At 47.4% G+C, this 18,400-nt stretch overlaps 1 protein-coding gene across 2 annotated transcripts in view; it reads right to left on the bottom strand.

Annotated features, from left to right (window-relative positions):
* The window catches only part of LOC134299513 (zinc finger BED domain-containing protein 4-like), a 70,691-nt gene that overhangs the window by 19,210 nt on the left and 33,081 nt on the right, over positions 1-18,400 (bottom strand). The window lies entirely within an intron of this gene.

Here is an 18,400-nt window from a genome sequence, read left to right as displayed (position 1 = left end):
AAAACATGCAAATGGGAGTTGATCAATAGGTACCGCTCTGGCGGGAAGGTAAGGGCGCTCCATGCAGTCATGCCAGTGGCCACATGACCTTGGAGGTGTCTACGGACAACGCCGGCTCTTCAGCTTAGAAATGGAGATGAGCACCAACCCCCGGAGTCAGACATGACTGGACTTAACGTCAGGGGAAACCTTTATCCTTTACTAATGTAAATGTATTCCCTACTTATGGTGCAATGTAAACTAAAAACAAAACAAACCCAAAGAAGTTGTTAAATATGGAAATCCCGTTGTGACTTGTACAGAATGGCCAACCTAGTTTTGCATCCCTGCGCTTTGGGCCTCCAGGGATTTGGGGCCGGGACTGGGCCCACCAAAGGCTCAGGGCAGAAACGCCAATGGAAAGGAATCCCGCCTGAGCTTCCCAGGCACCAGGTGAGTGCCCCCCCCGTCCCCCCGTCCCCCAGGTGGGGCTTCACCTGCCTCAACAGGGTCTGGTTGGCACCTGATTGGCGTGTGAGTCTTCCTGGCCCACTCCATTGAGAGGGCACTCCCATCCAGTTGATCAACTCACTTTCCGCTGCCGCGGCCTCCGGCGGGGCTGGCAAGCGCTCAAGATCAACACAGACTGATGGGTTTTCTGCTTGGAAGCGGACCGCTCCGCAGGAGGCCAAGGCATGGTTTCGCATGGTTTCCAGTCCTTTCTTTGGCTTGCACCAGGCAGCACACAAAGCTTAAACCGTATTAACAGCAGCCATTATTGTCTTTTGTGTTGTAGAAGGCTTTCGTGGAAGGAATCACTGGGGGGTTGTGTGATTTCCGGGCTGAATGGCGGTGTTCTGGCAGCATTTTCTTCTGATGTTTTGCCTTCATCTGAGAAAATGCTGCTAGAACACCGACATACAGCCCAGAAACCACACAACACCCCACATTCTTGTCCAGTTTGTATAGCATTATCCAAGGTTGGTGAAAGGGCTAAGCCTATCTTGCAAAGAGGGCCAAATTTAGGAATGAAGAAAAAAGGACCATCAAAGAGAGGATGCAGCTCAGTTGGGGCTCAGCAAGAGGCTGGGGATTTCTCAGAGGACGAGGGGGATGATGGGTTTCCAACTCAGGAGTTCATGTGAGATCGGGGTGAATGGCAGGCCTGAGATCAGAGAGAAGTTCAGGCAGTTGAAGGTGAGACAGAGGATGTTTTGGATACCGATGTTCATTCCTTAGCAGCAGGGGAAAGGGAAAACGGTGAAAGGTCCATTTCTCTTGGCAATCGGCTGAAGCTGGTGAGGAGTTTTCCCGCAATTTCAGATTAGGTCTCCAGACAGAAGGAGTGAAGGATGGATTAATTGGGCGTTCAGAGAGAAGGTTGTTGTGTGTTTTCCGGGCTGTATGGCCATGTTCCAGAAGTAGTCTCTCCTGACGTTTCGCCCACATCTATGGCAGGCATCCTCAGAGATTGGAAAAACTAAACAAGGGAGGCTTATATATCTGTGGAAGGTCCGGGGTGGGATAAAGAACTCTTTTCTGCTGGAGGCCAGTGTGAATGTTGTAATTAATCACCTTGATTAGCATTAATGGTCTTGCCAGCTTCATGTCCTGGCTTCTTCCTGCCTGGGGGAATCATAGAATCCTTTGTTAGGTGTTAGCTGTCCCTGATTGATTCATGTCTGGAATTCCTCTGTTTTCAGAGTGTTGTTCCTTATTTACGGTTCTGATTTTAGAGGGTTTTTTAAAATAATAATAATAATACTGGTAGCCAGATTTCAGAGAGACTCTGTGAGAAATCCTTGAAATCCAAGTGTGTGAGACATGATCTCATGGCTTCTTGGTCGGGCATGGGCTTGCACACTTTCTCAACTTCAGAGTGAAGGTGCAAACTTGGGCCCCCGAGGTGTTTTGGACTGCAACTCCCACCATTCCTAATAGCCTCAGGCCCTTTCCTTTTGCCCCTCAGCCGCTTAAGCGGCTGAGGGGCAAAAGGAAAGGGCCTGAGGCTATTAGGAATGGTGGGAGTTGCAGTCCAAAACACCTCGAGGGCCCAAGTTTGCTCATGCCTTGCTTTGCATAAAAGGAGGGTTTTCCCATGGATTGAAACGCTGAGCCGAAACCATAGCAGGCAGCCCTGCAATAATCTCAATTATGAGAGCGCAGATCCTTTTTAACGGCTGGCTTCCTTTGCTGGAGCCAAGAGCGCAGGCCTCCCTGCCAGGTCCAATTAGCTAATGGCCCGGCACTTGCACACTGACACAATAGTGGGCCCCACAACAAGCCTCCCTCCCCCTTTGCATCTGGAGAGAAGGAGAGAGAACACATATATAATTACTTTCCCCCTTTCGAAATTGTGGGCCAACAAGAGCATGGAAAGGGCGTAATGGGGGTGCCGTGCCGTGGGCATGCGGCCTGGTGGCGTGGCACGCTAGGCAGCCTCCACATCGTGTCCGAATGCACCAAGTGGCATCAATTAGAAGCCTGTTCTTTTTTTTGTTTTCCTGGTGCAGGTACACACTGCCCCACATTGCAACCTGTCCTGTTTTGTCTTTCAAGAACAGCCTTAAAACAATGTGGTAAGTAAAGGAAAACCGCTTTACTTCAGCAAAACATAAAGAACAGCACATTCAGTGGTACAATGCAAAAGAAAGCAAGGAGGTCTTAGGGCAAACACAGTTCTTGAGTTAAGACTCACTCAGCCAGAGAAATCAGCCATAGCAGAGCACTTGATGAGCCAACCTGGACACAGTATATTATTTGAGAACACAGAAATGCTGGACCACTCCAACAGCTATCAGGTCAGACTACACAGAGAAGCCATTGAAATTCACAATCATGTGGACAACTTCAACAGAAATGAACAAAATCTGGCTACCAGTATTAAAAAAAAACTCCGAAATAAGTAAATAAGAAGCAACACTCTGAAAACAGAAGAGTTCCAGACATAGGAACCAGGGGCAGCTAACGACTCTGAACAAAGGATGCCCCCAGGCAGGAAGAAGCCAGGAGATGAAGCTATTCAATGCTAATTAACTACAACATTCACACTGGCCTCCAACTGACAAAGAGTTCTTTTCTCACCCTGGACTTTCCACAGATATATATAAACCTTCCTTGCTGAGTTTCTCCATACCTCACAACTTCTGAGGATGCCTGCCATAGATGTGGGCGAAACGTCAGGAGATAATACTTCTAGAACATGGCCATACAGTCCAGAAGACATACAACAACCCTGTGATCCTGGCCATGAAAGCCTTCGACAACACACACTTCTTAAGTCTCTGACCAATTCCCAAATCAAGTAGTAGTCTTACTTCAGACAAAGAAACAGCAATAAATCCTAGCATTTTCCCAGATGCAGACTTGGAGCAGGCACAAGAGGAGCGAAGCCTTAGGCATTAGAGTCAGTTTGTTACCAGCAAGAGCTGGCTGCACCTGCTTCTGCTGTATAGCCTTGATGTCCCTCACAGCTGCTATGGCAGTTCCTAATTGCTCAATTGCATTTCTGGCAGCTATTCTAGCCGAACGACATCTCTGCTCTGTTTCCTTTCGCTTCTCCTGAAATGTGGGTACTTGCAAAATCTCCTCCTCAGATTCATGAACACTTTCCTGCTCCCCTTCCTCTTCTGAAGAAGAGGAATCCCTAACGCAACCCCCCACACCACCCCGCCTCCTGCCCATCAAACAAGGGGGAAACACAGAAAGCAGGGCTCACTACGACCAAGTAGCAACAGTCAGAACAGACCATGGAACAGGAGACTGGTTCAAGATTAGGAAAGGAGAACGGCAGGGCTGTGTCCTCTCACCCTAGGTAACAATTTGGCTTGTATGTAAAAGACATCATGCGACATATAAGCGGGGCTTGAGGAATCCAAGGCTGGAGTTAAAATTGCTGGAAGAAACATTAACAACCTTAGATATGCAGATGATACTATTTTGATGGCTGAAAGTGAGGAGGAGCCGAGGAGCCTTATCACCAAGGGGAAAGGAAGAAGAAAGGGCAAAAGCTGGGTTGCAGTTCAACAGCAGATGATGTCAACCAGACTTTATTTACAGTATTTATATCCAGCCCTTCTTTCTCACCCCAAAGGGAACTCAAGGCGGATCACAATGCACATATACATGGCAAACATTCAATACCATGACACATACGGCATATATAGAGAGACACAAAAGCAATTTAACATTTTCCAGCTTCCGGCTTCCTGAGGGTATGCTCGATTCTGGCCACAAGGGGAGCTGCTGCTTCACCGTCCACTTGTGACACTGAATCCTTGATGGAGGACTTCCTCATTCCTTTCCACACGCTGCTGGAAGGTTTTATGGTGTTGTAAATTAGTTCAATTAGCCTCCCCACATAAAGCGGCAACTAAACTTCTTACTTGACAGATACAACTGTCTTTCAGGCTGCATAGGTCAACAGAGAGCTAGACTATTGAATGGTCAGGAGCTCACTCCGACCCGGGCTGCATTCGAACTCATGATCTCTTGGTCAGTAATGATTTATTGCGCCACAGCCTAGTCCTATCAGACTGATAACTGGCAAATAGAGGGAGAAAACATGGAGGCAAGCAGATAGCCATCCAGCCTCTGCTTGAAAGCTTTCCAAAGAAGCTCTATGTTGGACTCTAGCCTTGAGACACCTTTTCACCCAGCACCACACCAGAGTCTAATAGTACTAACTATTTTAGTATATTAACAAACACATATACAAAGGGGGAAAAGGCATTTCCCAAAAGAGCATTAGAAAAGGAGCTATACAATAGCATTAGACCATATACAAAAGAGTAGTAGTCCAAAAATGGCAAGGTACATGAAGCCAAGGAAGTCAGGATCACAGGCATACATCCATAAGCATGAAAGCAGGAACTTTTTCCAAGGCAAATCTCTTTCAGGGATATAGGCAAATGCAGAAAACCTGAATCATGAATTTGAGAGCTGAGACAGGAACCTGAAGCTTTCGGCAACATTGTCTCCTCTGAGAGACACCAGTAAACAACACTTAATTTAAGCCCAACCCCAACCAAGAATCCATGAGATCATGCCTCACACACCTGGGTTTCAAGGATTTCTCATGGAATCTCTCTGAACATCTAATTAATCTATCTTTTACTCCCTCCCTCCAGAGACCTAATCTGAAATCGCAGGAAAACTCCCCACCAGCTTCAGCCGATTCCCAAGAGAAATGGACCTTTCACCGGTTTCCCTTTCCCCTGTTGCTAAGGAACGAACATTAGGATCCAAAACATCCTGTCTCATCTTCAACTGCCTGCACTTCTCTCTGACCTGAGGCCTGCCATTCACCCTGATCACACACAGACTCCTGAGTTGGAAACCCATCATCCCCCTCGTCTGAGAAATTCCCACCCCCATGCTGAGCCCCAACAAGCCATCTGTCATGAGGGCTTTGATGGTATGAGTGGTTTGGAAGACACAGTTTTCCGTTCCAAGCTCAGATTCAGCACAGCCAGAGCAGGACAGAATGAAAGGCCGGCGCCCTACACATAGGAATCCCATCTCCCACTACTTCTTTAAAGAAGTAGCTAAAAAACATTCCTTGTGACAATGGTCAGATAACTTCAGGTACATTTCCACTGTAAGATGAATGCAGTTTATTTTTATCATCATGATGTTTATTGATACCCCGCTGTTGCTCTCCACAAAGTTTGATATTGCTTGAACTGCCGTGGCTCAATGCTCCGGAGTCATAGTCTAGTGAAGCACCAACACTCTTTGGCAAAGAAGGCGAAAGACTTTGCAAAACTACATTTCCCAAGATGCTATAGCAACTGGCCAAACCGGGACAATTGCATTATAAGGCAAGAAGTAGGCACGCGAGAGATGCAGCATCAATTCTGCAGGTTGGTTGTGTAGCGCACCCACTGTGCCATGGAGCAAGTATAGATTTACGTGATGCAAGCCTGATGTAAATTCAAGAAAGATATTGACAGGAGGGAAGGTGTCCAAAATGGTCTGCAAACTACAAATCTGAAGTAGCTTGGGATGTCTAGCTTGGAGGGAAAAAAAGGCTAAGAGCCACGTTTAAATATCAGAAAGGAGGTCCCATGGAGGAGGGGGAGGGGGAGGGGGAGGGCCAGGCTTGATTCCTGCTGCTCAAGACTCAATGAAGCCATGGATTCAAATGAGGGAGGAAAAGAGATTCCACCTAAAGAGGAGGAACATTAACCGGCTGCTGCTTAGAAGTCTGGGGGTGCCTTCTTCTCTGGAGGTTTCTAAACAGAGGGTGGATGACCATCTGTCAGGAGGGCTTGGATTGTGTCTTCCTGCCTTTGGGTAAGAAGGAAAGAAGGAAGCAAAAGCCTTTCCATTTACGACGGGATGAAGAATCCACTCCAGACTTTACTTTCAATTAGCTTTCATCACTTTGCAAACCTCAAGTTCAGACTAAAACTTGTTGATTTTAATAATTGTTTTTATTGATGTTGATGTTTTTTACTGGGATAATTGTTTTATTGCTTTGTTACTGTTATTTGTTTGTTTTATCGGGCCTGGCCCCATGTAAGCCACCCCGAGACCCTTCGGGGAGATGGGGCGGGGTATAAAAATAAAGTTATTATTATTATTATATTATTATAAAACCCAAAGCGGATGCATTCCAAGCTTCCAGTTGTTACCATTTACAGTATCTTATGCTAAACTAGATCTAAATTAAAATGTAACCTGATGATCGTCATCATCAACATCATCCTGTCTTTTTAGTTTTCCATTCTTCTTCTCTTCTCCTTGGAGTCTGGTTGTCCTCAGCGGCTGCGTTTGTTGTGCTGCTCTCCTGCAGATGCTTTCATTCATACCGTATTTCTGCAGGGATCTGGTTTGCATTTGAGGCCTTTTGTTATATTTGGACTGGATGGCCTTTGAGTGCCCCTTCCAACCCTGGAAGTTTAACTGAGTCTCCTTCTCTGGATGTCAGGACGTGATAGCCCAGCATTCATAACAACTGTACTCTCCACATCCTGCCAGAGCAATAGGGGGGTGGGAGATAATCTAAACGATAAGGACCATCTGGCCAGGGACGGGTTTTATGGCCAGCTCTGCTTTTTCAAGCCCGGGAAAAGGATCATATAACAGATACCTGTGAATGTGGGGAGGGGGGAAGGTGGGAGGCGGATATACTCAGGGTTGGGTGAGAATACATCAGTTCCAGCTTCATTTTCATCTTGTAAAGAAGGTCTTCAATAAAGCATTTCCACGGAGCTGCATGTGTGAGCCTGTTTGAGTCCGATAGCTTTCAAGAGCTTTTGAGCTGGATGGTCATCTGTCGGGAGGGCTTGGATTGTGTCTTCCTGCCTGGCAGAAAGAAGGGGGTTGGATTTGAAGGCCTTTGGGTGCCCCCTCCAACTCTGGAAATTTCTCTGGAGGCTTTTGAGCAGAGGCTGGATGGCCAGTTGAAACGTCAGAAGCAAATGCTGTGAGAACACAGCCATACAGCCCGGAAACCACACCCCACCCCACACTCTGCTCCTTCCATGCGCAGGCAGAAGGGCCCCTGCCCTGACCCAGTTCATTAGCTTCCCTGACATCCAGCTAAACGTTTGAGGGGCCCTGTCCACCTGCCCTCAGGCCAAGCGCCAGCGCTGTGCGTCTGGAGCACCATCCGCCACGGAGTCACATCCAATGGCCGTCTGCCTGATGCGCAATGACAAGGAACTTCTTTGCAGGAAAGGTCAGCCTCGGAAGAAAGAGGAAGGCGCAGGACAGGAGAAGACACAGCAGAGAGAGGGAGAGGGAGAGGGAGGGGGGGAGAAGGGAGGAATGCAAAGGCCACTGACCCCTTACCCCCCCCCCCCATCTTCCTTCCTTCCAAATCTCAACGTGGAAGCGAGATGACAAGACCTTCCTTGGAAAGCAGGGCCAAAGCTAACAAGATGAATTTCTCAAAGGGAGGAATGTAAGAAGGTTGTCGTCCTCCAAGGCTGGGGAGCACTGCTGTACTTAACGCCGCACTCCAGTCCAAGGTGCAACAGCAAAGCAGTTTATTGATGAATATATATGAAATGCAGATCAGCAAAATAGAATAAAAACCAAAGTCAAAATTATCAGAAATAGTCCACAGAATTCAGAGTACAAGAATAGCATCAAAAACCAGGAATAAATCCGCAATATGAGATTCAGGAACAATCCTTAAACTTCGAAGAATGGAACATGAGCAACAGGAAACATGGAACTAGGAATCCCTTTGCAGGCTTGACTTGGCAAGAGGTGTATCCTCAAAACCCAATGTTGACCAGACTGGCGAAAAAGCTTTCTGGTCTTGTTAATATAGACAGAAAACCATGCCTTCTCCCCTGAGAAACTGATAAGGACCTTTGAGCTAACAAGGGTCTTGACCTTAGCAACTCTGTTGACGAAATGTAAATCTCCTATCTAACTGCTCATTAGACTGCACCTGGAATCTCCTCCTCTGAGCTCATCTCTGCTTCTGACCTTGCTTCCCTAGCAAATTGCCTTTCTGGAATGTTGTTGTGGTTCAGCCTGATGAGGAGCTTGTCATGGCAGGGCCTGGGAGACTGGGAGATGCAGTTTCAGAGCAACGAGGAATGCTGGATTCAGATATACCTGGACAGGAGATACTATCAGAGCAACCGTGTGAAAATACTGATGTTTTAGTATCCACCAGTCGGGGAGGTGAACTCTCACCTAGTAACTGCAGCCGAAATAGCTTGAGCTCATCCGAGGGAACAGCGGAGTTAGATAAACATTCCAGGCTGGCTCTGAGGGAGGAAGGTATTCGGTGCAGAAGGAGTGAGAGACTTTGTGGGAGAGATAGGGACAAGCGAGGGATGCAGAAGAATACATTCATGTTCTGCAGCCCTTAACGCAGAGAGTCCTGTGAGAGGATTTTAGATCGGCCAACGTCGCTAACCTAGGAGGGTTGTTAGCTGTGTTCTTCATTCGTGTTTGGGTTGGAGACTCATGTTTCATGCTCATGTTTTGGCTCCCTGTTCCATGGATTTTTCTGGGATTCTGTTCCTGTTACGCTATTGGTTTTAAGCCCCATGTTTTGGATTTATCTTGTCTTCATGCTCCAGTTTAAAACCTTATTCTGGGATGTATGCTGCCTGTGGATTATCTTCTTATTGTATTGTTCAATGTGTTATGATTTGTTGTTCTATTTATATTGTTATATTGTATTGTTCTGGGCTTGGCCCCATGTAAGCCGCCCCGAGTCCCCGTTGGGGAGATAGTGGCGGGGTATAAATAAAGATTATTATTATTATTATTATTATTATTATTATTATTATTATTTATTCTGTACGCAGTTTGAACTGGCTTGTTGCCTATGACTTTTGCCTACATTGACTCTTGGCTCTTATTATTTATTTACTCCATAGTATTTTACCCTTTTTATATATGCTTTTTAAATAAACTGTTTTGACTTTTACACTTGGTGTCTTCTTCGGTGCTGTGAGCAAGGTGCAACAAATGTTCCGGCCCAGCTTCTCTGTCCGAACGTGTCTCCCGCTATGACCCACCTCGAAGCTTAAGATCGTCGGATGAGGCCCTGCTCGCGGTCCCGTCAGCCTCACAGGTGCGTCTCGCGGGGACGAGAGACGGGGCCTTTTCAGTAGTGGCTCCCCGCCTATGGAACGCCCTCCCCAGTGAAGTCAGGCAGGCTCCCTCCCTCCTATCCTTCCGTAGGAAGGTAAAAACCTGGTTTTGGGGCCAGGCTTTCGAATAAGAATCAGCAGCATTAATTACTATTATGTATGCTGGAACTCAACTGACAGACCCAGTCTTTTAAACTTGTACACGCCTATCTATATTTTATAAATGCATTTTATGAATGTTTATGTAAGTTAATTTTTTAACTGATTTATAGTGTATTGTACTGTTTTTATATGTCTGTTTTATTGTAAGCCGCCCTGAGTCCCCTGTTGGGTGAGAAGGGCGGGATATAAATATTGTAATAAATAAATAAATAAATAAATAAATAAATAAAATGTGGCCTTCAGACAGAGACCACTCAGTTTCAGGGCTTGAAATCTCTTGCTGTCTCTCCTGTTGGTCTGCAGGCCCAGAATCCCCAGTAATCTCAGGTGCAGGCACAATCAAAGGCTGAACTACAACAGGAGGTACACTCAGAGATATAGGATGGGTGAGAACTGTCCTGAAGACAGATCCTGTGGGGGTATATCAACATTGTAGAATTAATGCAATTTGGCACCACTTTGAGTGCCACAGCTCACTGAGATGGAGTTCTGGGAGATGTAATTTGGGGAGGCACAGGTACTCTTTGGCCAGGAAGGTTGGTAGAGCTACAACTCTCATGATTCGACAGCATGATGGCATGGTTGTTAAAGTGGTGTCCAAATGCAACACCCCTACAGTGTAAATGCACCCCAGAGGATTCCAAGAGAGGTGTTCTCTAGAGCAAACCTACGGTCAGGTTCTGCTGTAATTTGAATCCATGGTTGCATGTTTTAGTCTCTTTTTTGGATTTGCATCCTTCCTGTGTCATGTGCTGGAAGATTCCCAGAGGACAGATAATGGTTCAAAAGGTATGGTTGCTTACCTGTAACCGTGTTTCTTCCAGTGGTCACCTCTGGAATCCACACCTGTGGTATCTCCAGCATCCACGCAGCTGTTTTGGATATCTTTTGAAAAGCTTTGCTCCATTGAGGACTCCAGCCCCGCCCTTCCCCATCAGCAATAAAGCCAGGCTGCGGGGCTTGAGGCCTTAGTTCCGTACCGTGAAAAGCAGTCGCACTAGGCATGACAAATGTGGGGAGGATGGGCGGGTTGTGTGAATTCCAGAGGTGACCACTGGAAGAAACACGGTTACAGGTAAGCAACCATACCTTCTTCTGCGTGGTCACTCTGGAATCCACACCTGTGGTAGACTAGCAAGCTTAGTGACGGATGGTGGGCGTCATGCTAGTGTGGAAAAAAGGATTGTCCTTCCAAAATGTGCATCCCTTTTGGCTGCCAGATCCAAATGCATAATAAAAGTGTGCGGTGTCGACCCAATGGCCGCACGGCAAATGTCATCTAATGGCACTCCATGCAAAAATGCTGTTGAGGCAGCCATTGCTCGGGTGGAATGTGCATGGATCTGAACAGGTAAGTCCAGTCCTGCCATCTCATAAGCTAATTGGATAATTGAAACTATCCAAGCTGCCAATCTCTTAGTGGAAACTGGGAGGCCAATAGCGACCTCATGGTACATGACAAACCATCTTGGTGATTTCTGCAATGGAGCTGTGCAATGTACATAAGATAGAGCTCTACACACATCGAGGAGGTGCAATGATTGCTCAAGAGGTGTAGATGGATTTGGAAATAATGCAGGTAGAACAATGTCCTGAGACATGTGAAACTGAGATGCAGCCTTGAGCAAAAAAGAAATGTCTGTTTGAAGGACAACTTTGTCTTTATGAAACTTAAGGTAAGGATCATCAACCCTAAGGGCAGTAAGCTCGCTGGCACAAAAAGCAGATGTAATTGCCACCAAAAAGGCAGTTTTTCAGGAAAGGTAATGGATCTCTGCAGTGGCCATAGGTTCGAAGGGAGATTTTACTCGGGCTGAAAGGACAATTTCCAATTTCCAGGAAGGAGAGACAGGGCAAACTTGCGGCTAAAAGTTCCTGAAGCCCTGTAAGAACCTTCTCACGAGCAGGTCAGAAAAGGGAGAGGGTAAATAATGTTCCTTCTTGAATGAGGCTATGGCAGCCAAATAAACTTTGAGTGACGATAAAGATAGTCCTGAATCAGATAGAGACATTAAAAACTGAAGAAGAACAGAAGTAGGTGCTAACAACGGTTGAACTTCCTGTTGTTGAGCAAAATTACAGAAACAACGTCACTTACAGATATAGGAGTACTTGGTGATAGGCCAAAGAGCAAGATCCAAAATGTTTCTCAGTGGTTGAGGTCCAAAGTCAAGAGGAGATATAATCCGATGTTGCTGCTTTCGCGGACAAAAGGAACTAAGGCCTCAAGCCCCGCAGCCTGGCTTTATTGCTGATGGGGAAGGGCGGGGCTGGAGTCCTCAATGGAGCAAAGCTTTTCAAAAGATATCCGAAACAGCTGCGTGGATGCTGGAGATACCACAGGTGTGGATTCCAGAGTGACCACGCAGAAGAAACATCACATCCGCAATAGTCAAATAGCCAATGTGGAGAGCGAAAGAGGACCCCGAGAGACCCCCTCCCTCCCTCCCTCCCTCCCTCATCAGAGGTCAATATGAAAGGTCACTCAGAGGTCACTCAGGAATCCTCTGGAACCGCATTCTGGGCCTGCTCCTCCCAGAAGGAAGGCCTTGCAAGTCCCTTCCCAACAAGGCAGCCAATAAGGAGGCCATGGATGATGGTATCAAAAGCCACTGAGATGTTGCCACTAGACACACTCCTCCGCCCTGCTCCATGCGGAGGTCATCCACCAAGGTGGCCCAAGCTGACCATTCCATCGCCAGGCCCCAAACCGAGTTCGAAAGGGCAGGGGCCCTCCGCTTCATCCTTAAATCCCTGGAGCCCAGAGGCACCACACACTCCATAACTGTCTCCAGGAATTGAATGTTGAAAACCACTGATTGTATAGGGAAACCGATGGAGAAACATAACCTGCAAACAATCTACAGACCCACCAAAAATTCAACAAATGCTACGTTCAGCAAAGGACAAGAAGGATTCTCTACGGCAGGAATCTATCACATACTTTGCAGCTGTGGACAAGTCTGCATAGGGACCCCCAAGCGCAGCAGCATTGCCCAAACATGAATCAAGGAACACGAAAGGCACTGCAGACTCACTCAACCAGAGAAGTCAGCATAGCAGAGCATCTGGTAAATCAAGCTGGGCACAGAATATTATTTGAGAACACAGAAATTCTGGACCACTGACAACCACGATGTCAGGCTACACAGAGAAGCCATTGAAATCTGGCTGCTGCCCATTGGAGCAGTTGAAGCTTCCAAAACAGTCTTCAAAGGCAACCCTACATAAAGCATGTTGCAGTAATCTATACGGGATATAATAAAAGCATGGACCATCATGGCCAAGTCTGACTTTCCAAGGTATGGGCGCAACTGGTGCACAAGTTTTAATTGTGCGAGAGCTCCACTGGCCTCTGCCGAGACCTGGTGTTCCAGGCTCAGCGATGAGTCCAGGAGGACTCTCAAGCTGCAAACCTGTGTCTTCAGGGGGGTGTGACCCCGTCCAGCACAGGCTGTAACCCTATGCCCTGTTCGGCCTTCCAACTGACCAGGAGGACCTCTGTCTTGTCTGGATTCAACTTCAATTTGTTTGCCCTCATCCAGACTGTCACAGCAGCCAGGCACCGGTTCATGACTTGGTCAGCCTCCTTAGCATCTGGTGAAAGGAGTAGTAGAGTTGGACATCATCTGCCAACAGATGACATCGAACTCCAAAACTCTGGATGATCTCACCCAGCGGCTTCATGTAGATGTTAAACAACATGGAGAACAATACTGAACCCTGTGGGATACCACAGGACAATGGCTGCGTGGCCAAGCAGGAGTCCCCCAACAACACCTTCTGGGTATGATCCTCCAGGAAGGACTGGAGCCACTGCAAAACAGTCCCTCAAAGACCTATCCTCGCGAGGTGACCCAGAAGGATACCGTGGTCCATGGTATCGAAGGCCACTGGAGATCCAGCAGAACCAATAGGGACACACACACACACACACACCCGCCGAGCTCTCTGCGGAGATCATCCACTAAGGTGACCAAGGCTGTCTCCGTTCCATGACCAGGTCTGAAGCCAGACTGCGATGGAACCAGATAGTCAGTTTTGTCCAAGAAGCCCTGGAGCTGTGAGGCCACCACACATTCCAAGACTTTGCCCAGAAAGGGGAGATTGGAAACAGCCCAAAGGTTGTTCAAATCAGTGGGGTCCAGTGATGGATTTTTCAACAGCAGTTTTATCACAGCTTCTTTTGATGCTCACTTTAATTTTGCCTTCCTGGAGGGAGCATTAACCACCCCCTTCACCCACTCTGCCACCGCCCCCCCCCCCCGGGCTTCCTTTATCAGCCAGGATGGGCAGATGCTGCATGCTGCCTGGGATTGCCACGGTTGGGCACACACAAAAGGCCATTCCACCAGTACTGTGAACTTCTTGGGGGTTCCTGCTAGAAAAGAACTGGGGAGAAAACCCTGGATGAGACACACAGCCCTTTTCCTTGGCTCTGGACTTAGACTTGCAACCGCTTGCACTGCTATGGAGGCACCAGGTCTTGGGTCCCGATATTCAGGATGCGCATCATATAGAAAGGGGCAGAAGACCTGGAAGGAAGATACACTGGGAAGCAGACCACGCGCCCCAAGACAGTTCACCTACTCTCCATCCACCTCCCACCACTCCCCAGAAATCGCTTCCTAGGTTTTTGCAGCCTGCTCTTCTGCCATTCCCGCTTTCAGGGGAATGCACGTCCCAAAGTCCAAGATCTGGTTGGGTTTCCAAGTCATTTCCCCAACCAAATGCACAGCCCCTCCCTCCCTGGACTGCCACTCCAGAGACCAGGGTTCGAATCCATGCTCAGACCTGGAGAGACGCTGGGTGGCCTTTGGCAGGTCACACTCTCTCGGTCTCACAGGGAGGCGAAGCCAAGCTTCCTTCTCACCAAATCCCACCAATAAAAACCCACGCTAGGGTCGCCTTAGGGTTGCCCTACGTTGGGAACTCTCTGAAGGTGCACGGCCAGAACCACGAAGCCAGACCGACAGCAAAGCCCCTATTTGGGCCATGCAACATCTCACCGAACTGCGGGAAGAACCCATTCTGGTGAAAGGAGGCCGCCCTGGTTCCAAGTGGCTTGCAATCCAACCTTCTTCCATTGGTGTTCTCTTTCGCAGCCCGTGTTCCTCTTCGGCTGACTACTCTTCCAAACTCGCCATCTCTTCCACTCAAAACCCAATTCCAGCCGCAGCAGGATCCAGGCAATGCCGCGTTCCAAAGTCTTTCTTGATGCAGAAAAACCAGAAGGAAGCGATGGTCATACTTTCAGATTCTAGGGCGAAGCCAAGCTGGAGCACATACAAGACCCAGGCGCAACTTTGTGATGTTGCAATTCCCATTCAAGTCAATCAGGGTTCCCACTCCAGAGGTGTGGTCCGCTCCGCTCCGCCCACCTGCGGTTGTCCCTGGTGCCGGCTGCTCATTTCCATGGCAAAGTCATCACAAAGGAAACCTATTTGATTTCAGTGGATCCATGAGGATTCCTCAGAAACCTTTTGCTCGCCTGGCTTGAACCCACCCCTATTTCTGCTCTGCAATTGAATGAGACAAAACCATGCAACATGAACTGAGTCAAACAAAGAGGGCCAGCGCATGTGCTCAATATGGCAGGCGAAATACAAGCATCCAATGCGATTCAATTTCTGCACCAGTAAAATATGTATAGGCCCATCACCAACTGGAACCAAACCACTCTTTGTGGACTTCCCAGTGTCTAGAAATGGCAATTCCAGTGTTTCCACCAAAGCCCCAAACCCTTTCCCACTCAAACGCATGAGCATCCAATGGACCGGTTGCCTTCTCAATGACTCTCTGGAGAAAGCCACCATAACATAACGTACCGTACCGTACCGTACCATACCATGCACCACACCACACCTCTAAAGACCCGGGTTCAAATCCCTGCTTGGCCCCTGGGTGATCCCTGGCAAGGCACACTCTCTCGGCCTCAGAGGGAGGCAATCAATGGCTGCAAACCTCCTCCGGACAAACCCGCAATGGCCTCCCCTTCAACTCATCGCAACTTGGAAGCAACTTGAAGGCACCCAAAGAAAAAGGGCCAGAAAGGCTCCCAAGGCAATGCATAGCGAATGGAAGAGTTATCAGTGAAGAAAATCCAGGGACAGGAATTCTTATTTGGAAGGCAACACACTCATTGAGAGCCACGGCGCATCTACACTCTAGAATTGATGCAACGTGACTCCACTTGAGCTGCCGTGGAGTTTTACCGAGTCTTTCACCTTCTCTGCCAAATAGTGCTGCTGGTTCACCCAACTACAACTCCCAGGATTCCATAGCATTGGGTCTTGGCAGCTAAAGTGGTGTCAAGCTGCATTATGTCTACAGTGTAGATCCACCTGCTGTGTGATCAAGTGATTTGACCGTTGGACTACAACTCCAAAGATTAGGGTCTGAATCCCTGTTTGGCCATGGAAGCCCACTTAGCGATTCCAAAAGTTCTATGCAACTCAAAGGCACACAACAACAACAACAACAACAACAACAACAACAGCAACAACACACATCCCCAGGGCTGCATCCCCTGCCCTTAATCACAGCCTCCCCGCCTTGGATTCCTCTCTTTCCCCAACTTGGTAGGCCTTTCCTTAATCATCGGGGAAAAAAAAGACCCCAGGACTCTTCCACATGGAAAAATTGGTGCAGTTTGATACAACTTTAGTTGCCTTGGATGCATCCTATGGGGTGGGACCCCCGGTGGTGCAGTGGATTAAACCCTTGTGCCAGCAGGACTGCTGACCTGAAGGTTGCCAGTTCGAATCCAAGCCAGGGAGAGCGTGGGTGAGCTCCTTTGTCAGCTCCAGCTCCTCATGCAGGGACATGAGAGAAGCCTCCCACAAGGATGGTAAAAACATCAAAACATGTTGTTCCCTGGGCAACATCCTTGCAGATAGCCAATTTTCTCATACCAGAAGCAACTTGCAGTTTCTCAAGTAGCTCCTGACACACACACACACACACACACACACACAAATCCTATGGGGTCCTGGGATTTGTAGTTTGTGAGGGTTTCCTGCCAGAGAATTCAAGTGTTTCATCGAACTGTCGTTCCCAGGATTCTGCGATGTGAAAGACACTGCTCTTTGGCTCTTGCAAGAGACAGCCATTCAGGCCATGTGTACACACGCACAACTGCAGTGTGACTGCACAATACATCTATGTCGGTGTGTGTGTGTATTTACATACACATACACCCTCACACACCGCATTTCTTTGATTATAAGATGCCACTGATTGTAAGATGCACACCAGAGTTGGAATGGGCACCCAAAGGCTGTCCAGTCCAACCCCCAGGCAGGAAGGAAGACACAATCGAATCCAAGCCCTCCCGACAGATGACCATACCGCTCAAAAGCCTCCAGAGAAGGAGACTCAGTTAAACTTCCATGCACACATACACATTGACCCACAAAACTCCCTCCAGGTGTTTTGGACTGCAACTCCCATCATTCATCACAGCCTCAGGCCCTTTCCTTTCCCCCCTCGGATGCTTAAGCGGGAAAAGGAAGGGGCCTGAGGCTGTGACAAATGGTGGGAGTTGCAGTCCAAAACACCTAGAGGGGGGACCAAAGTTGGTCTACACTGTGGAATTAATGCAGTTTGACATCGCTTTAACTGTCGTGGCCCAATGCTGTTGGATCGTCAAAGTTGTTGTCCGGAGAGTCCGGCACACAAGGCTTAGGGCCTTGACAAACTACAACTCCCAGAACCCCATAGCGTTGACCTGCGATGCCAAACTGCACCTTGGTCTCCGAAAGCTTACACTATGTAACAAAATTTGGAAACAAAAAACCCAACTCTGTCCCTGGTTTGGAAGTGTTATTTCCTGTTTAATTTGTGCAGGCCTCACTTTGAAAGCAACCGATATTCTTCAGGAACTTTTGTTTTTGTTGCTGCCGCAAACGAGGTTGAATGGGTTGAGACCAGTCATTGAAAAAACGAGAGCAAGATGTGCTGCAGGATTCCCTTCCCGCCAAATAAACGTCTTAACTATTTACTGCCTTAACCCCCAGCACTTGACCCTATTCCTGATTCTCATTGCCTTGCAACCCAGCTCAGAGGTTGCAAGATACTGCTCATACAGTAGAATCTCACTTATCCAACATTCGCTTATCCAACGTTCTGGATTATCCAACACAGCTGTTTCTCTAGGAAGCAAGGACTGAACTTTTTACGCATTTCATTTCCGACAATATTGTTACTGTAAGTTCATTTTATGCAATTCTATCTTTATTTGTAGTCAATTTGTTAGTAGCCAATGTTTTTGTAGTCATTGTTTTCAATACATTGCAATGTTTTGGTGCTAAATTCATAAATACAGTAATTACTACATAACGTTACCCTGCACTGAACTGCTTTTTCTGTCAGTTTGTTGTAAAACATGATGTTTTGGTGCTTAATTTGTACAATCATAACGCAATTTGACGTTTCATTGGCTTTTCCTTAATCCCTCATTATCCAACATTTTTGCTTATCCAACGTTCTGCCCGCCCGTTTACGTTGGATAAGTGAGACTCTACTGTGATTAATTTTACTGCCTTACCTCCAATCCTGATTATGCTCACTGCACCTAGAAGGCTATTGGCTATTGTATGTTTTTATTGTATTTTATAAGCCTTTGATTTTATATGTTTATATGTTTTAAATGTACCTTGTTGTTGTATTTTGTGGTGTATTTTGGG

The sequence above is a fragment of the Anolis carolinensis genome, chromosome 5 (genome assembly GCF_035594765.1).
Source record: "Anolis carolinensis isolate JA03-04 chromosome 5, rAnoCar3.1.pri, whole genome shotgun sequence".
Taxonomy (NCBI): domain Eukaryota; kingdom Metazoa; phylum Chordata; class Lepidosauria; order Squamata; family Dactyloidae; genus Anolis; species Anolis carolinensis.
The sequence above is the reverse complement of the archived record's forward strand: the minus strand, read 5'-3'. Positions and strand labels throughout refer to the sequence as shown.